This window comes from Dermacentor silvarum, chromosome 4 (assembly GCF_013339745.2).
Source record: "Dermacentor silvarum isolate Dsil-2018 chromosome 4, BIME_Dsil_1.4, whole genome shotgun sequence".
Lineage (NCBI taxonomy): Eukaryota > Metazoa > Arthropoda > Arachnida > Ixodida > Ixodidae > Dermacentor > Dermacentor silvarum.
The window spans coordinates 157,626,062-157,649,398 of record NC_051157.2 but is presented as its reverse complement, the minus strand read 5'-3'; positions in this window follow the sequence as shown (position 1 = coordinate 157,649,398).

Genomic DNA, 23,337 nt, shown 5'->3' with positions numbered 1-23,337 from the left:
CCTTTAGGGAAAGAAACCAGCACCAGTTACAAAAACAATTACTAGAATACCCCCATCACGAGGGGGTTTAGGGATACCCAACGTTTCTCTAACAGCATGAACTCTGGCAGCAAAAACAGTAAGCTCATTAATTAACGAGAATAACTTCCTTGGAAAACCTTTACCGAGATATTGGATTAGCACTCTTGATCGCTTTGTCACAACAGAGATCTGGAAAGGCCCAAGAGCCGAAATCCCGCTTCAATTTTATAAAGAAGCAGTGGAACACAAAAAAAGCGATCGAGGAACTCTGTCCAGAAACCCCACTAGCTGACATAAAGACCGCAGAAATAAGCGCTACAATGGCTCTGAAGGAGTTGATTATGGAAGATATACCAAAAAGTCTACCACATAAGTGGACATTTTGGAAACAAGCGCAATTACCGAAGGAAGTGAAAGACTTTGAATGGAAAAGACGGTGGGGAGTTCTCCCGACAAAAATAAGACTTGCACCGTTCGGGATCACACGATCAGAGGAATGTCCTAACTGCAAACAACCTGAATCGCAAACACATGCATTCAAAGAATGCCCTTCAGCAAAAGTTGTTTGGAAGATAGCCAATACGAAGTTCAGAACAAATCTAGCCAAAGGAGAGAAGAAGAAAAGCCTCTTTGAAAAATTACTGACCATAGTAATAATGTATAATTTGTTGAAAAGAAGGGGGCTTGCTGAAATTGAAAAAAGCCCCAAAAAGTGGTGTATACGGTATTAAAAAACACATGTATCATGATGTGCAAAATAATAAATAAAGAGCTAGAAAAAAAATGGAATGGACAATTTCCTTAAAAAATGGCATACGAAATTTAGGATAGTAAAAGAAAACACAGTTGAAATCCCAATTATTCCATATTAACACGCCTTTAAGTCTTTGAACGTTAGGGAAAAAAAATGGAATTATGTGACCCCATCAACATTTAAAGAATAACAATTTTGTGAGAAATAAGGGGCAGCCTAAACATTGTATAAAAATACAAGGCTGATCCATTTGCAAGTGCATTTTCAAATGTATTGTGAGTCAAACTAAACATTGTATAACTGTGCAAGGCTGAACGAAAGTACAATGTAATAGCCTAAACATTGTATAAGTGTTCGAAACTGATCAAATTGTATGTTACAAATGCCTAGTGTGTAATTGTGTGTAATAGTGTGTAAACAGATACCAGTATATCAAGAAAAATGAATGGTGTTACACCAGTTAATGGTAAAAATGTAGAGATGACAATAAACTTCTCTTGGTGTGTGTGGGACTACTTAAGCTTAGTCAGTCATCGATAGCCGATTGATAGCCAATGAATTGCTGATTGATAATCGATCAGTAATCAATAAACACCAGAAATGTTGGGGATGACTTGGTACTGCTTAGCCTAGCCCAAATACGTAGCCAATACCTTGCGATAGCTAATCGATAGCGAATCAACAGTTAATCACTATTCGATGAATAATCGATAAATTCCGGAAAATACTGGGGATGACTTGGTAGTGCTCAGCCTAGCCCAAAAGCCAGGAGTAGCTAGGTGCCCATCACCTCCGCTGTCTCTTTAGCATTCTGCCTCCAGTGCAAGCTACGCAAATTTTTTTTGAAGGTTAAAATACGAGTCGTAAAATAAATGACTGTTGCGGCACTTGAATGCATACTGCTCAATAGGGAAAACAAGATTTCTTTCTGATAGAAGCGTAAGTTTTATTTGCCGGGTGAAAGCTCGGCTACCTTGTCTGCGCGAGACGTCTAAAAACTAAGTGAAATAGCGCCCGCATGTAGACATGGTAAAATAGTTCGGGTCACCAAGTTACGGCGTGGCACTGTGGCAAAGTACTGTGCTTCTTAGCTCTAGGTCGGGATTCCCATCGAGGTCGTGCAAAGTTTTATTTTCTCTATTATATTGCAAGTATTACGGACTTTCAAATAGTATGCTAAATGGTTGTTTTTCTATATCATACTTTAGGTTACAAGTTTTCTATGCGACCAAGTTTTCTATGCGACTTCCTGCCTAACAAACGACCCTTTAACCACAGACTTACTGTCCAGTTCCCCGAACTGGGTGAACGCAATTATTGAGAAGCCCCCTCCACCCCCCCCCCCATTACTTTAGAAGCAGGCAACAAAACAAACCAACCAAACAAACAAAATAGTGGTATTCAATGGGGCAAAATTCTGTTGTCAGGGTATTACAACTCAAAGCCGAAGCAATCGCTGAGGTCTGCTTTCATTTTGTTTTTGTATTGCATACCTCTTAGCGTATACACCGAAGTACGCTTTCGAAAAGCTATACCCTTCGATTGGCTTCTAATCAGCAATCACCGGGAAAAGGACACTTACATTTTTACCTCTTAGGAATGGGGAAAAAGTTTATACTTCCAATTTATACGTCCTATGCGTCCGATACTCTGTGTGCTCAAGTCCTCCTCTCTCATCCCTCTACGCTGCTCCTCACCCTCAAACAGTGGACTAATATTGACGTTGCATTTCCTCATCTCTGATAGCCACGCTAATGGGCCTGTTCATTTCTACCTGTCTGGGTGCGTGACGAAGCCGCCGTCGATAGTTCCCGGGAAGAATTCAGACGTCACTTCCCAAATATTTTGGTTGCTGCGCACGGCGAGAGGGGCTTCGATGAAATACGCCTTCGTATTTGCTCGAGGCAGTTTTTCATCCTCATTCCATGGCAGCTGAACAAACAGCAATCGCCCTGCACACTAACACCCTCAATAACACAGAGGCACGGAACGCGTGTAAACGCTGGAACCATCGAGGCACAAAGAGTGCGATCAATGAGCGCAGCCTCCTGGACTTATTTGTACACCACAATTGTTTGCGTATTCGTTCTTTTTCGGCCTTAAGGTAATCAAATTATTACGCCAGTTTATTTATTTAAGGGTGACTGCTCTACCGGTTATTGATATAAAAAGCTTATTGCTGTAATGTGAATAAATGACAAAAGATGATTCATTGCTGCGAAGCATTCCTCTGCAGTGCACTTTGAAATATTGCGTGGTGGCCAACAAGTAACTCATGTTCCTGAGCACTCCTGCACTCTATATATTGCCGTTATTAAACTGAACAGATTTACCATTATTGGAATAATTGGCCGAACAACACTGGAATACTAGGATGAATTATGTGCAGTGGTATTTTCGGAAGGATGAAATATTGTGTGGGCGTGGCTCTACAAAGTTTTTTCGCTGACAAAGACATCTAATTGTGATCACGTGGTTTTCTTGGGGTGGCTAAGTATGAATAAATAACAATCAAATGCTTATAATCGCTGTTTCAAACACGATCATCGCCATCCCCCGCCACATCGAGAAAACAACCTTCACGGGCCGCCTTTATTTTCGCTAAACTAATGTTAGCCTGAGCGACTCACCGGCGTCCACACACAACTTCCCGACTCGCCGTGCCACTGGCCGTTCAAGGCACTTTGCGTGCATTGAAAAAACCGTTTTATGTAGCACGTATTGGACAATTAACAGATAGCTCTATCGGTAGTTTTCTTGTTGCTCTACAATTTTCTCATCTACACTTTTCATCTAAATATAATATGTGAGAAGTTGATTACGGCTAATTATGTAATTAGGCGGAAAGTAAAAAAAGAATAATCTTAGTATCTCGAAGCAATGGCAAAGAACATTACCTTGGCTCTGTCCAGCTACGTGTCAATTGCGTATTTTTAAATCCAGGTGCACGATAGTTGGGACACCCTTCATATACAACCAGTTAAATAACTCTAGATGCCTATGAAACAGCATACACAGCCTTCAAATACTCATGAAGACGAGTGTTATACAACAGTGGCACACACATCATCGCCACCGCATTAAAAGAGGCCGTAACTGTTACGGCAGACCTGCATGGAGGATTGACTGTGTGACTTTATTTGCTTTTTATCTTTTTTAATTGCCGCTTCGCATTGCCACATGCGTAATGTGGTATATTGAACGGAAAAGCTGACTCCAGTTATATCGTACTACATGCCCATTTTCACATGTGAAAAACCATAACTTGAACTTTATTCCTTTTAACTTTACACTACAAGCACCTGTCGTATATTGTGTAATTACCATATTAATAATGTAATTAGTTTATTGAGTAGAATTTATGCTTTAAAAACAGGTGTTCTACAGTTGAGCGGATGGGCCGTGCTAGTGGGGCGTTGGAATAACGGCACCACCCTGCTGGACAAATTCCATTTTTCACCCCCTACCCCCTCTGGGGGACTGGTGTAGGAGCCCGTCCGGTTTCTGAATATAATAAAGTTTTACTACTACTACCACATAAAAAGTACAACCGGTATATTGAAAAGGTGGGAACCCAAGACACAGCCTAGGGGAACGCCCTTGAAAATCTGACAGGACATGAAGACAATTGGTTTATGAGGACATATTCCGGCCTAGCATGACACATCGCAGTTACGGCGTGCCATTGTCTGAGTACGAAAAACTGACATAGCTCACTGGAAATACTTCGACTTAAAATCCCGTGGCATATACATACCTGCGGACCTTAACATTTGTACAACCCCCTGGAAACGAAACCGAGGAGGAAGAGCGTTAGTGGGGGTAGTTGCAGGAAGTGCTTTTAATGTATTAAGCATTTTTAGAGCACCACACGCATTTTCTGAGGCCAATGTATCCAAGTATCTATGTTTGTTTGTATGTATCTAACCGTTTTACCTTCTACCTGGGTCGCTGGGTAATGCGTGGTCGAATTGGCAGTGCATCGAGCTGCTGTGCTGAGAAAACAGGATTCGAAATCAACCATCGCACCAACTATTGTCACTGAGTATGCGGCAATGTCTACACGCGTGCCGCCCGTCTCCGAACCTGTTTTCATGCCAACATCAGTCACGGCAGATGCGGGAACGGGTAGGTACCGCTGTTCAAAGAAACACTTTGATGCTGACTTGGAGCACTGGGCATGTGCCACTCGGTCTGTGCTGGCCTTCAGTGAACCTCCTTGATGCTATCTTGAGTCGCTCAGCCTGTATGTGTGTGTTCCTGTTGAATGGACGCCTTTGACGCCAAATTGGGTAAATAGGCATATGTCACTGGGATTGTGCCGCTGTTCAATGCCGAAAAAGACCCCTTATATTCTTCCGGGGCTGAGCTGAATCAAAACCCACGTCAGAAGGGCTCCTCGAGGCAGCAACCTGACGCATTAACAGCCTGCGCAACAAACGCACTGGGATTGGGCAGCTTTAAATGAACGCCTTTCACGCCAATGCTTTAGCGAGCTGCACCGTGATTCCTCTAGGTACGTGCCGCTTTTGAGTTAATCTCACGCCAGCCTGGGGCACTGATTATGTGCTACTAACTGTATGGAAGTAGAGGGAATAATTATCAGTGTTTGCAGGCACCGGCTCGCCAGGTTCGTGGTCTCGGAAGTCACGCGTGGACCTCTAGGCAATGCCACTATATGGCATACCGTGTCCAGAAATAAACGCGAGAGTGGAGCCGGATTGAAAGACGACGCGTTTCTCAGCTTGCCCACTCACCGGCGCGCCATGCATTTCGGAGGCGACGCGCAGGCTTCGCGGTGACGGTACTAGATGGCGTCGTGAAATATCATAGGGAAGCGCTAGAGAGAAGTCCCGCTGCAGTACACGCATCATGCATAACTTGTTTCGGTGGTGGGAATACTTTATCTCGCGATATTTATTCCATGCTAAGCGCATTACGATTGACAGTCATCGTGAGATTAGATTTGCGAATTTTTTTTGGCCAAGTTTGCTCTGATCACGCGCCTTTTCAGGGATACATACGCACTGCATTAAATTTCACCTGAAGACGCAGGACGCACAGGTTAAAAAATCACCGCATATCCACGAAGGGAATCTTGATGAGTGGGGCGAAGCAGTGCGGTGTGTGATATGTGGCGATATATATGCGGTGTGTGATGTGTGGCTGCATTGCCGGGGACCTTGCTGGCTACCAAGGTATCTTTGCACGGCGAGCAAACCACGTACTCACCGTGATAACCACCTGCCGGAGAACTCTTTCTGCAGCACTGCGACGGCGTTGACTCGCGACTGTTCGTTTCGTATGTGGCCGATTGTGGTCAACGCGTTGTCGAACCACAGCAGATCACACACCTTGCAGCTGTGCCCGAAACTGCGATCGAGGAAATCGCGGTTGAACCGCGCATCGGCGCCTCCCGTCTCCGGCAGACAACGCTTCTGGCGTTTAGCCGCCGCTTCCCGAGCTCTCACCTCCGAGGTAGCTTGCTGTCAGCGTTGCGTGAACGCCATGGGCGTCGAGACGAGCGGACTTCTCCGCATCGGCTCCGCCTTCTGATATGCTTTTTGCCGGTCTACTGTATGAAATCTTCCCTAATTTTGTCACCAACGTTTTCGCTACGTCTAGGGGAACACCCGGATACCAGTTTTGGCCCGGGGCACCCAGAGTTTTTTTTCCTTTTTCGACCAACGTTTCGCCTCGCTCGCTAGGCCTCAAGTGTACTGAACACGACTACGTACCCCTGCGCCGGCGCGTCCCGTCGCGTTGCCGATATCATGCCTGAGGCCATGGTGGAGGGAGCACTAATCACTCAAGAGGAAGCCAGCGCGCCTGGCTCGATCGAAGCAATTCGACATCGAGCAACATCTTAAACTACTACCACCGGCAAGCCAGCCGGAGCCCGCATTGGCGCCCTGCGAACCGGAGCTGCGACGAGGGTTGCAGCCGCCATCCGGCTCCCCCCGCTGCCAACGGATCATAACCGTGTCATCGTCCGCCCCGGAGGTGGACTGGATGTGCGTAAGTGCAACAAGGTGAAGTTCTTACAAGCTCTACTATTCGCTGCACGACTCCCGCCAACGGTGGCAGAGGAAGATATCGTTTGCACTAACGACACACAGAATATCTTTGTGATCAGCACGTCGAGCTTACAAACGGCCGAAGCGTACGCTAAAGTACGAGAAATTGTTCTCATGGAGCGAGCACATCCAGTATCAGCTTACGTAGTCGCCTCTGGCACCACCAGCCGAGGCGTAGTCCGAGGGGTCGACGCTGACCTTCAAGACTCAGAGCTACAACGCCTGTTCGTCTCATCACCCAACCCCACTTTAATGGGGGTACGACGAATCAAGGATACAACCACCATCATCCTTCTCTTCGACGGACACAAAGTCCCCAACTATGTGCGCTGAGGCATGCTTCTGCTGCGTTGCACGCTCTACAAGCGACAGATCGACACCTGCCGCAACTGCGGCCGAGTCGGGCATCGACAAGACGTCTGCCCTACACCATCTGAGAAAGTCTGTGAATACTGCGGTACCAAACCCACTGGACCCGACCATGTGTGTGGCGAGGCCCATATTATGGGCGACCGCACATGCCGAAATCGCTATCAAATCCCTTACGTCGTTCGACGTCGACGCCGCCGCAGACGCCGGCGCAACAACAACCAACAGACCCAAGGAGGCTCGGCCAAGCAACAGCCGACGCCCAAGCAAGCAGCCCCGAGTCAACCGACGAAGCACCTGCCTACCACCACCAAGAGTCCGACTGCAACACCTACCTGGGCCGACCGAGTCGCCGGTATAGGTGAGACTCGCGTTTCCGCGCGCTCGGGTAACTTTCCACAGCATGAGAGAGATGAGATTCAAGAGCTCAAACGTCAGCTAGCGTTTCTGCGCAAAGAATTCGAAGCAGAATTCAAAGCACTTATTCGAAACCTGCAGCAGCCGAGAGAACGCGTTGTCGAGGCACCGACGCCCGTCGCTCCGGCCGTTGAACCCGCCCCCACTACCTCGTCGAACGCCAATCGCGCCGCGAAGCGTCGCGCGGCCGGGGACCCGGCCGACGAGCCCGTTACTATGTCTAACTTCATGGAGGCACTAGCCCGCCTCCGCGCAGACATTGCGGCAGACAGAGCTGCCGATATGACTCCACACACTCTCCAGCTCACCGAGCTCCACGCGCGGTTACAAATATTAGAAGGACAGCACGCGGCGGTTCGTGCGCCAACCCCTATGCAGTAATCATGGCTAACACAAGCAATCTTGTAATTTGGCAATGGAATTGCTTCAGCTTTCCCAAGCGGAAGGCAGCTTTGCAACAATTCATTCAATCTAGCGCCAATCGGCCTGCCGTAATTCTCTTACAAGTAACGCTAACCGCCGACCCCGTTTTGCGTGCCTATCGCACCGAAGCGGACCATCTAGTGGGAACGCGAGGGATAGCGACGCTCATCTCCAAGAAGTACGCATATGTTCGCCACGAGGTCCGCCCCGATCTCAAAGACGAACACATTATGATAGAGTTAATCCCAAATTCAAAGCTTAAACAGTCAATTTTTATTCTTAACGTATATAGTACACCCAGAGACACGCCAACTACATTTCAGGTCCTCTTTCAGCGCGGGAGCAAAATTGCAGGGGACCACATGCTCATAATCGGGGGAGACTTTAATGCCACGCATCCAGACTTTAGGTACCGCGGCTCTTCCCGTAAGGGCACTGCCCTGGTATCACAAATGCACACACGTATACTCACGCTCCTAACAGATCCCATTTCAGCCACACGGGTAGGTAACTCGGTTACGCGCGATAGCACCCCGGACCTCACGATGGTTAGTTACGCGGGACAACCCACGTGGACTAACCTAGGTGAGAATCTGGGCAGTGATCATTACATTACACAGACAAACGTAAACGTCTCTACAAACAAAATCAGACAGTTTCGCATTACGGACTGGGATCGTTTTCGAGAGCTCAGGAAACGCGACGACACTCACTACACAACCCTAGCAGAACTCCTCGCACGACTCAAAAAGGACGTTGCAAACTCGACTCAGGATGTTGAAACCGAACTGGAGGTCGAGCGCATGGATAGCCGGCTAGCTCACCTACTCGAAGCTAAAAAATCACTGCACGCGAAATGGCGCACGCAGAAGCTCAATCGTAACCTTCGTAAAAAGATAGCTGAACTGCATCGTCAAATCGAGGCACATTGCCGTAGCCTAGAGCGTCAGCACTGGGACGAAGTGTGTAACTCGGTCGATGGTAAAATGAGAAACGGGGCGAAATGGAACCTGTTGAAACACTTACTAGGTGACAAACCGTCGACAGCATCCCAACAACTCACGATAGACAGACTAATCCACAAACTCAAAATCTCGGGTAAGACCGACACTCAAATCACCGACGAGCTAGCTGCGCGTTACCTATGTACCGAACCTAGCTCCACATCCGATTAGCCACCTGCACCGGACGCTACGGAGGAGGATCCACTAGGATCCCCCTTCACTTGCGCCGAGGTTAAGGCGGTCCTCTCCGAACTCAACTGCCGCTCGGCCCCGGGTCCCGACGGTATACAGAATAAGCTTCTTAAAAATTTCGCCGAGGAGGACATAGAACTTCTCACCGAGCACATTAACAAAATCTGGGAGACAGCTAGGTAACGTCCCGCCTTCATGGCGCGAGGCAACCGTCATACTTATCCCCAAGCCGGGTAAACCCTTAGCACTAGGCTCACTTCGTCCCATCTCGCTCACGTCCTGCGTGGGTAAGGTAGCCGAACACGTAATCCTCAAGCGAGTCACGAAATTCGTAGAGGAGCGTCAGATTCTACCGATCAACCAAATTGGCTTTCGCCCGTGCATGTCCACGCAGGACGTAATGCTGATGCTCAAATACGAGCTCATGGATCAGATCACTAGAGACACTAGAGCCATCCTAGCGCTCGACCTCGAGAAGGCGTTCGACCACGTAAACCACTCTCGCATCCTCGACTCGATTCGCGAGGCAGGATTAGGTACGCGTTCCTACAACTACGTTAGCTCTTTCCTACGCGACAGGACAGCAACAATCCAACTCGGCTCGATGGGCTCGAAGCAGTTCAACCTGGGACCGAGGGGCACACCCCAAGGGGCCTTCATCTCTCCGCTCCTGTTCAACCTCTCCATGCGCGCTCTCACAGATCGACGGCATCAGTCACGCCTTCTACGCAGACGATATCACCGTCTGGAGTACGAGCGGCAGTGAGGGCCATATCGAGGAGCGACTGCAAGAAGCGGTCAACATGGTGCAAACGTTCTTACGGCAGGCCGGTCTCTCGCTATCGGCAGAGAAATCAGAATTACTACTCTACCGCCCGAAATACAAGGCGCGCAGAGACGCATACGCGGAAATCAACGTCCTGACGACGGACGGTACACCGATCCCCACGGTGGACCAAGTTCGCATTCTAGGCATGGTCATTCAAGCCAACGGCCATAACGACGCCAGTATCACTCACATTTCCAAGAAGGCCGAAGCAATGGCTAAATTAATTAACAGAGTAGCTAACAAGCGCGGGGGACTGTCTGAGGAGAATCTCCGCAGACTATTCCACGCGTTCCTCATGAGCCACATCAACTATGTGGCTCCCGCCCACCTGTGGCAAAAATGAGATGTACGCCGTCTCGACGCGATCATCCGCCGGTGCCTTAAACAGGTGCTCGGGTTACCGGGCAGCACCCGCACGACCAAGCTCAACGAGCTAGGCATTGATAATACATTCAAAGAAATCGTAGAAGCTCAAAAAGTCTCTCAAATTGTAAGGCTGTCTTCCACTGAAGCTGGGCGACGGTTACTGGCACACCTCGGGCTCCAATCTCCCGTAACCCAAGAAAGCCCGCGACAGCTCCCCGAAGAGCAGCGCGCAAAATTTACGGTATTACCGATACCCCGTAACATGCATCCCACACATAGCGTGGGGAGACGTCAGGCACGGGCGCGAGCCCTACTCAGTACCGCAGCCGCCATGGAGGATAACGTGGCCTTCGTAGACGCAGCGCAGTACGGATATACGGACCACTTTGTCTCGGTAGTAACAACAATCAAAGGCGAACACTTGTCGTCTATGACTTTATTAAATTCAAACACTGATCGTGCCGAGCAGGTCGCTGTGGCACTAGCTCTCGCTGCCACCGACCGCACCGCCATTTACACAGATTCGCGCGCAACCGCACGAGCCTTCATGACGGGCTCGGTTTGTCGGGAAGCCGCGCGCGTTCTCTATGCTGCTAATTGGTCAGACAAAAAGCACATCATCCAGTTCCCGGCACACGTTGGCCGACACGTACACGGAACCATCCTTAATGCCAACGAGTTGGCTCATTCCCGGGCGCGAGGTCTCACATTCCGCGTCGGGGAGAACCACTCGGAGGCTGAGGACGTTACTAGGTACTTCAGAGATCCGTTGTTAACCTTTAATGAAATCTGCAAACGTTACCAATTGGAGCGGCGGAAGTACCCACTCCCGCACGAAAACTTAAACAGAGCTCAGTCTATCACTCTACGTCTGTGACAAACGGAGGCGTATGCATCGCCTCTAAAATGTTCCAAATACATGGATGGCATAGAGCCGGGGTGCACGCGCTGTGGCCACCCCAAGTGGACCTTACAACACATGCTGTGGCAATGCCCTACGTTGCGCGAGAGCAGCGAGTCTCCCTCTACGGAGGCGGACTGGAACTATCTTCTCACTAGCCAAAACAAAAGAGACCAGCTTAGGGCCATCCAGAGGGCCCACGACATGGCCGTGGAGTTTAACCTCCTCGTCCCGTCGTGGGAGTTGCCCACCAGTGTCACCCCCTAACGGGGGTCGAGCGCCGCCTCCGGATAATAATAAAGTTCTTTGCCTGCCTGCCTGTCAGCGTTGCCGGCGAGCCGCCGCTTCCCGCGCCCTCAAATCCGGGTCCGCTTGGCGTTTTTGCCGCTTTGCCGATGCTTTCCGCGCCCTCAACTCCGGGTCCGCTTGGCGTGTTTGCTACATTGCCGATGCTTACCGCGGCCTCGCCGCCGGAGTAGCTTGCAGTCTGTGTAGACGCTGAGCCGCAGCATGCCGCGCCTAACGTTCGTTCATGGCAGAAAGAGATTGTGTGGTCTGGAACGCGTCATACACATAAATACGTCTAGTGTATAGACGTTGAGCCGTTGCATGCAATGTTTTATCCATGACAGACAGATGGTGTGGCAGTCAATGTGAGCATGGACGACGCCAGACAGACAAGACTAGACCCTAAGAAGCTTCGCCCCTAAAATTACAGTAGCCGAGTTTCACAAGCATCACATTGGTTTCAGATAACAGTGAACTTACCTCGAAATTTTCTGTTGCCGATTTCACCTGCTGCAGTAACTTTCTCGAAGCAAGTGGCCCCCCTGGAGTACGATATGTATATGAGGCACGTCGTAGTGGCGGACTGTGGGCTAGTTTTAACCACGTGGGGTTCTTCAACGTGCACCCAATGCACGTTACAAGGGCGTTCTCGCATTCTTCCCCCATCAAAATGCGGCAAAAACTATTTAATCTAGGAGCAGATTCCCTTTTTCTATTCTTACAGTGTCTGTGCGAGAAGTTTCGACGCCAGTCTTTGTCCTTCCTATTCATCCCGCCAAATTTTGGGAGTCTTCTGAAAACCCTTAGCCCACATTAAGTAGTTTTTTCGTGCTCTTACGCTTATTCCTTAAGCTTTTAGTTTAGTAGAGGAAGAAAGCCCATTGTTCGGTATGGAAGCCTACGGTAATTAAATGTGCATGCTGGCTTAGCATATTATGAACACGCGAAACAAAGATAAAAGGGCAGCGTAAGGTGCAAAGTTGATCTAGGGTCCTTCACGAGGGGCTCTTTACACGATCAAGATTATGCACGCTACTACTTTTGTCTTTTCAGTTTATCGTATCTACATCTACTTTTTAGCGAGAGTTTTAGTATGTCTTTCACCTGCCTTTTTTAGACTCTACTCCTGGCTTTTGATTTGCAGCCTGGTAATTAGACACTGGTGAATTGTAGCCTCAAAACCGAAATGATCCGCAGCTTTATCTTTCGCACACATCTGTCGCAGGCCATATACACAATCTACTGTGTTTGAAAGCCCAAGTAGCTGTCCTTTCAAGGAAGAGCACATATGTTTTAGATCATAGGCACGAGTTCCCATGTCCATATGAGTGGTTGCAACTGCGTTGTAGTTGTATAGACAAGCAAAGAAGTGTAAACGGCAAGATTTTTCAGGCTCGCCACAAGCGACGCTTTAAAATATCAGGGTGTCATTCAGTAACACTTGAGAAAATTCTGCGGCCTTGACAAACACCGCTCAAAAGAGGTGTATTGTTACGTTGTATAGTGAGGATAAAGAACCAGCAACACTTTCAAAAGTGTGAGTTAAGATACTAACTATTCATAGTGGCAAATGTTTGCCCAGAAACACAAGCAACCCTCTAATGGCAACGGTAGCGGCCATCAATGTTGTGAGTTGTCGAGTCTAATCTCGCGTGTTATGTCAAGCCCTTATTAATACATATATCAATGTATAGTCCAGACTAAACACTGGTGCTCGGGTACATTTCAAAATGCACAACAGTATTCGCGACGCTCTCTAAATGTGCTAATACATCAAGAAGATTCCTTAAATTTTGGATGCCAGGTTATGTGATGCCAAATAAACAGTGCTGACTAACCTCTAAAGTTCAAGAACAACAGTAAGCACTATGATGAAGATCAGTATAGGGACCATGCTGTGATGTTTCTTATTCCTGTCCGCTCAAACCAAACACCGATAGAGCTCAACCAGAAGCCATCGTATGCAACTCTCCAAGAGAAATAAGCAGGCTTACAAATGCAAGATTCATGCCTGAGGTGCCTTCATCCATAGCATCTCAGCAGCGGTTCCTGATAGCAGTGCATGTCGACGCTTCCTGCATCTGAAAGCGTTATTTCTAAGACGTACTTTGGAAGAGCATTTTCGCTCGCTGTTTGATCGCCTGTGCGTTTCGCACTGCGTTGCCCAGCGAAAAGCCGTATAACCGTTCTAGTTTGATGAATGGCACAGGAAGAAACGGAAGCAGATGATCCATGCGTCCGAGTTTCTCCTCTTCTGGCGGTAGCAGAAATGCCAGTGCAGTTGTTGAAATGCAGGCGAGTTTCTTCGCTCGACAAAGCGCTGTTTGCGAAAAAGAAAAAAAAGAGAAGAAAAGCAATTTGCGAAAATAGACATTCTTGCATCGTCTAATGCTTTCTTCTGGGATACCCTAAAGCAAGAAACCTGAGCGTACGAGAGCATCAACGAATAAAGGTAGCATCCCGTTTTCTCAATTATACTGTGATTACGTGCGTCCAGACAGCAAGTTCAAAATGTTTTATTGGTAGTTAAAATTAGAGCTATGGAAATTTTCGAAGTAAATGCCTGCTCAGTACCAAAATGCAATAACCTCAACTGCTTTGAAAGCTACCTCCTAATCAATACGAAAGTATAGCCTTGGTCGTGCCCAAAAGAAGCTTAAAATATTCTGGTCTCATGTGTAGGCGGCAGTGTTATACATTCTCAAGCAACATGTCGCTAAAATACCACAGCTAATAGAGGCGATAGGTTACTTCAACATAGATACTGCGAGAAAGGTCCTCAGTGCACATGTAAAATGCGTCGACTATATAGTCATGCTTAGGCTTAGGAGTGAGGATTAACGGCGAATATCTCAGCAACCTTCGATTTTCGGATGACATTGTCCTATTCAGCAACAATGGAGACGAATTACAACAAATGATTGACGACCTTAATCGAGAAAGTGTAAGAATTGGGTTGAAGATGAATATGCAGAAGACAAAGATAATGTTCAATAGCCTGGCAGGGAACAAGAATTCAGGATCGCCAGTCAGCCTCTAGAGTCTGTAAAGGAGTACGTTTATCTAGGTCAATTACTCACAGGGGACCCTGATCACGAGAAAGAAATTTACAGAAGAATAAAATTGGGCTGGAGTGCATACGGCAGGCATTACCAAATCCTGACTGGGAGCATACCACTGTCGTTGAAAAGAAAAGTGTACAATCATTGCATTCTACCGGTGCTAACATATGGGGTAGAAACTAGGAGGTTAACGAAGAAGCTCGAGAACAAGTTAAGGACCGCACAAAGAGCGATGGAACGAAAAATCTTAGGACTAACGTTAAGAGACAGAAAGAGAGCGGTGTGGAACAGAGAACAAACGGGGATAGCCGATATTCTAGTTGACATTAAGCGGAAGAAATGGAGCTGGGCAGGCCATGTAATGCGTAGGATGGATAACCGGTGGACCATTAGGGTTACAGAATGGATACCAAGAGAAGGGAAGCGCAGTCGAGGTCGGCAGAAAACCAGATGGGATAATGAAGTTAGGAAATTTGCAGGCGCAAGTTGGAATACGCTAGCGCAAGACAGGGGTCATTGGAGATCGCAGGGAGAGGCCTTCGTCCTGCAGTGGACATAAAATATAGGCTGATGATGATGATGATGATGATGATGATGATATAGTCATGCCGTAGCTTTTACAAGCGCAGGGTCCCTGTACATGTGAATATTCATTTTCGCTGCGAAAAAGAAATCTACATCACTCATCAGCTAAACACATCAGAGGAAGAGTCGTATTCAAAGCTGATGATAAAATTGTGTTCTCGAATTATCGGCCAGTGTGTGCCCTACCCTTCATATCAAAAGGATTGGAAAAAATTATTTGCAACAGAAAAACGCCGTTCTAAACACTCATTCATGATGACGCAACAGTTCGGCTTCCGTGAAGGAATGTCAACGGAGTTGGCTTTAGTAACACAAAAGGCGCTAATCTTGAACAGTTTTGAAAACAAGGAATTTATACTAGGTGTCCTTATTGACTATTCCAAACCGTTTGATCGACTTAATCACCGAAATTTATTTACAAAAGTAGAGCATTACGGATTTCGGAGTGCGCCTCTTGATTTAATAATTTCGCACCTAAAGCAGAGAAAACAATGCGTTGCCATCATGTCAGAACAATCTGATGAAAGAGAAATAGCCCAGGGAGTACCGCAAAGTAGCATACAAGAACCGATACTGTTGAATATTTAGATCAATGAGATAATAAATATTTCTAAGGATGCCCACTTCATAGTCTATGCAGATGACACAGGCATTTTTTTAGATCACGCGATATAAGCAGACTCTCTGTCATCTGTAATGGAGCACAGTTAAATCACTAAAACTGAATACTACACAAACTAAAGCTATTCTATTCACCGTGCCACAACGACATATCAATGAAGAGTTTAGAATACAGCTTGGATCTGATATTATAGAACACGCGTCAAATTTTAAAACCTTGGGAGTTGTTTTTAGTGATCATCTGACTTGGAATGATCACGTAGACCTTATCGCTACACCTTTAGATAAAGCTTGCCGAGTGCTCTGTAGACTGCGATATATTTTACCATGCAACGTTAAACAAATGATTTACAACACCCTATTTTCCCCTCATTTCACCTACTGTCATTTAGTATGGGGTAATACTACAAAATCCAATTTACAGAAGTTGACTGTGCTGCAGAAGAGAGCAGTTTGCCATATAGCAAATGTCCAGTATCATGCCCATACTCGAGAGCTGTTTACCTACCTTAAAATTTTCCCCCTGAAACATTTTTTAAATCTTAACCTTTCTCTACAATGCCAAAACATTTCCGATGTACATTTCCGATGTACGACGAAAAACTCGTACATTTTTGCAGTTATTTAACCTTACTGTGTCCATAGTTATCTCGTACAACATTAGAGAAAAAGCAAAATGGCCTTTTTCACGCACCACATTTGGGTTCAATAGATTATCGCATCGCGTACCAAGCTCGCTCAATAAAGTTGAAAGAGATGACATTGACATAGAAAGAACTTCAAGGAGTGCAATAATGCAGTATGTTATGGAACACCTGCCTTCGAAACATTAACATGTGTTTTTTATATAAAAGGTAGCATGGCTGATTGCCTGTGGTGTGCTTGTTTTTGACCCTTTGAGTTTTCCTTTTTTACATTTTTTACACTTGTGTGGTTATGTTGTTTTGTATATAATGAAATCACACTATACTATACATAGGACAATCCTTGCAATGTATATCAAACCTGCGCCTAATTGATAAGAACAGTTGATGTATTTTATTATATTAAAGTTTTCTATCTTGCCTGCTTTCTTTGTGCAAAATTATCACATTGTGTATATTTTGTTACGAGGCAACGCCTTTTGTTAAAACAATGTCTGTATTTCGTAACTGATAAATTTTTTTATGTATAGTTTTCCTTTGCCCTCTAATATTCTGGTTTTTGTATTTACTTCAGTTATGCCAAATTGGTACACATGCGAACTAAAACATGTGTACTTATGCAATGTATTTATATGTGTTTCTGTTTTTGGATGCCAAGGATAGGGGCAAGAACCATGTCAAGCTGCTACTTAGCAGCTTTTTATTCTTGTCCTCGCGTTCGTTATGTGAAGATGCTGTAATGAATGCCAAATAAATTGATTGAGATTGAGAATACATGCAAAATGCCGCGCGACTGGCCGCTCGAGGCACTTTGCGTGTATTCGGAGGCATCTTTCACTCTCGGAAAAAAACTTTTATATAGCACGTATTGAGCAACAGAAAGCTGTATCGGGAGTTTCTTAAGTGGCCCTACAATTTTCCCATTGACCCTTTTCATCTAATTATAATAGTTGAGAAGTTAGTTGAATAATTATTCAAGACAAATTATCTAATTAGGCGGAACGTAAAAAATACTCTGAGTACCTGAGCGATGGCAAAAAACATTATCTTGGTTGTGTCCAACTACGTGATATTTCTATATTTTTTAAGTTTGTCCCAATTTAAGTAAAACACCCTGTATACTACAGCCACACTAGTGCTGCTGACAATAATGGCAATAGTGAATTGGGGAGGATAATTTTTAACAATAATACGTTTAGGCGGCCGATTATACTGGAAACATATTAAATAATATTCTGTCCATTCTTTAATTTTATATATGCCACTTGAAAAGGAAGACACATGGCAAGAATTGCATTACTTTCTGCTCCTTTGTTGAGTGACACACCTTGAACTGTAGTAGGTCACTTTAGTCAACTATAATGTGACAATGCGATGCAATAATTACAAAAGTTACCAATTACACATCGATTGTGCTGGCTACAGGCATTCCTAAATTCCTTTACAGAAGCTTCAGTACACAATAGTCACTATTGTCTTTACGAAATGCACTGAAAGCGTCCTGGCTATTGAGCCCTCGTCGTGTGCGGCAACCTCTGTCATAAAAATTTATAGCCTGATATAAAGGTTTCTCGTATGTCGCCCTAACAACTGCTTTTTGAGGTGGCTGCGACAGTCACTTCATGACTAGTAACTAAAAAAACACAACCATAAAAACTGTGCATACTCATGCACCTGGTGACCTAGGTTATGATATTTTATTCGCAGTGAGAACGATCTCGCTATTCGGGTTTTCTATGTTGTTTAGGTGTCTTGCTTTATTATTTGTGTTTCGCGTCTTATTTGTTCATTTCTTTATTTGCATCTTGTTATTGCATGCATCACTGTATTCATTTTGTCGTCGATCCAGTGTCCAATGGAGACTGCAGAGGTGGTTCTAGCATAAACTTCGAAACATATCGCCCATATTCAAATTTTAAGCGGCCCTCCAGATGCCGTGATTAATGACACCCCCTGTCCTTGGTAATGGCTAACAAGTTAGAACTGACCGCATACGACGATGTTGTCAACTATCAATGTTATACATGTATGATATCATATAACCGTATCTTAGCAACAAAGATAACACGATGCTTTCTTTCTAGCAACAGAGCTCTGAGCGAAGGAAACTGAAGGTAGTTGAAATAAGTTGTTGTGGTTTGTAATCTCTTCATGTTTTCAGCGACGAACGACTGAAAACTAGCAAAAATATTCAAGTTCCTCAGTTGCTAAAAAGATATTGAATATATAAGCCGTTATCTATGACAAGGCAGCGTAACGCCATTCGCACTTATATATGGCGCGGAAAATGAAAACTCAAGGCTGGGGAGCATACCTACAGCTTATCCCTTTACTTACTTATTTTAGTACAGCCGTGTAGGGAGGTGCGTTAAACAAAGTGGCTGTGAAAACAAGGCTTTAAGTTCCATTTCACGAACGAACATGATGATAAGCGTATAGCAGTCTTGAATGAAACCGTCTGCTTAGCGATGTGTACCATACATCGCGCATCATGAAGGCGAACACATTTTAATCCGTTCTCTGCGCAGAAACACCATACGTATTTCGCAGAAAGAACCTTTCGCAGTTGAAAAAAAATTGAAACAATTTGAAGAAAAAGACTGTAGGGCAATATCAAACTATTTTACACGTGAAAGGAAAGACGAAATACGAAAGATGCATATATATTCATTTACAAAAGCAGGCAGTTGCGAAGCTTTATTCCTGACAATCGAATGAGAATAGCAAAGCTCAGATTTCCTTGCATCTTCGTGTTGCAACGTGGGGACAGTATTTGCCATATTTTAAATCCTCCACCATTTTTCGCGTTTGACTCCAACTCATTTTCCTTAGTGTGTAAAAGTATAATTCAGCTTGAAGTCTTGCTAAACATGCCCTCGAAGGCATAGCTCCTTCTTCTTCACAAACTTTTACAAACTGAGAAGGAAAAAAATACAGAAGCACGAAAGAAACAAGGACGAGACGAGTACAGAGGACTGGCACTTACTTCCAACTGAGCTTTATTGAAAAAGCGTGACATTTGTAAGTATAGCCGAGACAAGCGTGGAGTAGCACATTCATTATAAGCCACCAAATATGGAAGGCACCCTCCACCCCCCTCCCACCCCACACACACACAGAGAGAAGAAACAACCACATCACAGCCATGCATCATGACAGAACCACGCGGCCCAGTATATCAAAGGGTGTTTAAAGACAGTAGAGATTATCGCACCGCACAACGCTTGCCTCTACAAATGAGTGAAGGTACTCGTAGGTAAGAGCACGTGTGCAGACCGTGCATGCCGGTACTCTTGTCGGTCTCGATTTCTGTGTCACCCGCATAGTCCGCATGATCTGCTGGTAAGTCATTCTTCTCATTGATATCTCTACTGGCGAATAGCTTTTAACATTTCGGGACAAAGCAGCCATCTTTTTTTGTGCAACGCAGCTCGCATACCAAGCGCTGCCCGCAACTGTATTGCTCTGTCAACATTGTACTTTAGCGCGCTTTTCTGACCAACTGAACTCTACACTGGTGCTCTTACTTAACGAGTTGGTATTACTTTGTACTTCATCTGCAAGAGGTACCTTTGCGACACACTCCTTTGATAACGGTGCCAAATCGTCCGTAGCTGGCCCAACTGCTTCTCCAGCATTTCATTAGCATGGTACTTAGTCGTGTCCAATACGGACCCCATCAACCGGCTCCTCAGCCACCACGCCATGGTCTATGGATCCAGCATCGCCTATGGACATGCTTCTAGGTTCACAGGGACTAGCCTCTCTTACGACTATCGGCAAAACCATGCGTCCGACTTCTTCGACACCTTCCGTGCGCTATTTCTACGGATGCCTAATGACTCTGCTGCTTTGCTTCAAACTCTTATTTCATCCTTTTAATATCTTAATTGACAGCTTTTATGTCTTTCCTTACCCATCTAGTGTTTTACACCCAGATTGTGTTTCGTTGCTGTCTAATTCTCTCCCAGTTTTCTATCTCTCTCTTTTCTTTCTCCTACTTTTCTCCTTCCTTTAGAATAATTTTGCAGAAATATTCTGTTTTTCTGAACAGCGTTTCTTTCTCAAATAGCCTTAGGAATTTCGGCTTCTGACCTGTCGTCATCTACCATTACAACGAGCTCCTTCCACAACCACAACGAGCTAGCTCTCATTAATCATTATGTTCATGGTCACCAATTTAAGCTATGGCTGAGCTGCTGCATAATACTTGCTGTGCGGTCCTACAAAAGACTACCAGCTATTCAATTCCGTTTGCTTGGAGTATTTGAATCCTGCCGAATATTACTGCAGAAACAAAACGCCCATCCACTGCAGCAGAACCATGTCCACAAGTTCTCGTCCACCGTATACAATCACTTGCAAGAAATTGTCGATGATAAGTCGCCTTCAGTTGATTAGAATTATTGTACATCAATATGTCTCAATTATTCCCGCATAAGTACAAAGTCTGTCTTTAGTAACTGGTATAGATCAATGCTAAAATACGCCTTCTGCTGAGAGACACAACAACCACAATAGCCACTGACAGTTGCATGCGCTTTACTGGTTTTTAACAAGTGTAGGCTAACAGAAGCGATCGATTTCAAGCGCAAAGTCAGGCACTCAGCAGAAACCATGCCGTCATGATGCGCTGCGTTGATCCCGTCATTCGCCATGCAGTAGTTCGCCGTTGGGGCTGGCCGTAGGTTCCATCTCACTGCTGTAAACTAGTTGTCGTGACCCGGTTCTGGGTTCGTGGATTATTGGAGCATTACTAGCGTGTAATTACAATTTCTTGTCGCTCTGTGAGAAAGCAAGATTAGGATTATCCTCGAATATAGGTCGAGCGAGCAGATGTACCTCAAAGTGTGTCACATTCAAATTCAAATTTATTTGCTTCTCAAGGAACTGAGACACCCGCAGTGTAGATTGTCTATAGCATGTTCACATAGGCAAGCAGCATGGTCACAGCTCCATTAATTGCAGTGTGGACGTCATCAATGCTCCTAAACGTGTTATTAATTTCTACGTGAAGAATAAAATGTACAGAGTTGGTGCAGAATTGCAGCGATCGAACGGCCGTGGCCAACAGGTCAGATGGCGCGGGTTTACACAGTCGTAGGGAAGATACCTCGCGGGTCCCATCACCGAGTATAGGCGATAACTTCTATCGCCACTCAGGGACACAAGAAAATCTGCTACAGTTGGCTCTTCGCTTGAAATTGTACTTAATATAGCAAAATGATCTCGAAAGTGCGTGTGTTTCTGGAAGCAGCGCCCAGTACTAAACAACTGACGTGATCGCGCGCAACGATCCGACGGCATTTCGTTTTGCAGACGGAAAGCAAACACCGACCGTCTGAGCAAGGCGGCTCGGCTGGCGTGCAGACAGTACGTTTCATTTGCTGCTCGCGCTGACGACTGCGAGAAAACGAATTCATTTAGGTCCATGTTAAGCGTGTTGTCAAAAATAAGCACACTATGATGAGCTGCGGCCAGGTCTAAGGCCTACCGTCTCGTTCGGCCGCAATTCAATGGGGGCTTAGTGCAAGAACGTGCATTGAGTGCACGTTAAAAAAACCAGGTCGTCAAAATAATCAGGAGTCCCCAACTACCGTGTGCCTCTTAATCAAATCGTGGATTCGACACCTGCCCCTGCCATCCTAGCGTGCAAGCAGGGGAGGGGAATATGGGTGGACATTACGCGAAGACGCTGTCGGGCATATAATATATCGACGGCAGCCTACCATTGTTTGCAAACATGGTGTAAGTGTATACTGGGGAGTCGCAATAAACTAAGTGGATCCACGCAGTCGTCCGTCTCTATGACCGAGAGTTGCTTGTTGGTAAGGAGGTGAGGTCGGGTGGCTGAAGGTAGCGAATTGGGCTATGCTACATTTTTACAACTGACAAATGGCTCTATGGATATAAGAGCACACTCCGTGTCGGAGCGCTTAACATGTCTAAGCACACTCTACGCTGCACCAAAGGTCCGCTTCTTAAGCAATCCGTTTACCCTAGGTCATTAGACGAAGGAATTCAAATACTATATCCTTGTCAACCAGAAGGGTTGGAGTGTTCGCATCACTACGCCCATGATGTCGCACCAACTTGCTGGAATCCGCCTATGATTTTGCTCAATCACCCCCGCATACGACTCAACCACGAGGCAACTGGGAATTTTCCACGGAAGTCATCGCCGTTGGCACTTGCACCAATTAGCGGGCTTTACATGACGGTTAGCTTGTAGCGAGTCGAGAAGCATGGCCTGGACGGTTATTACTTCGTGCACTGAATGCGATGGTTCCTGTCACGTCGAAGAGATCTCCTTTATTTATCCGTCTGTCATCATCGCCGGGCTCAGTCGTCGTCAAGGCGGGCATTGGTAATGAGGTCGCTTCGTGGTAAGCACCTGAAGAATGCCCATTGCGGTTTTGAAGCGTAACAGAAATTTTCAGGCCCAAGTTCAAATCGGCTAGGACAAGCAAGGGGTAATTGGGGTTTATTGGGAAAATGGTTTTAGGGATCATGACGCAGTAAAAGGTTAAATAAAGAAAGCTTCTCGTTCGTAAGTAACTTTTGCGATTGACCTGCCTTCGCTAATGGTATGTGCAGCATGGGATTTGGCTGCAATATTCTCTTACGAACAAGTTAAGCGTAAAACGTTTTTGTGAATACGAGCCACGATTATTTGTCTTGTAGCCTGACACCCACGACAATGAGCACTCAATATATGCCTCTTTAACGAATTACGTACTCAGCGAGCTCAGAGACAATGCTAGTAGTGCCCCGTCTCACGTCC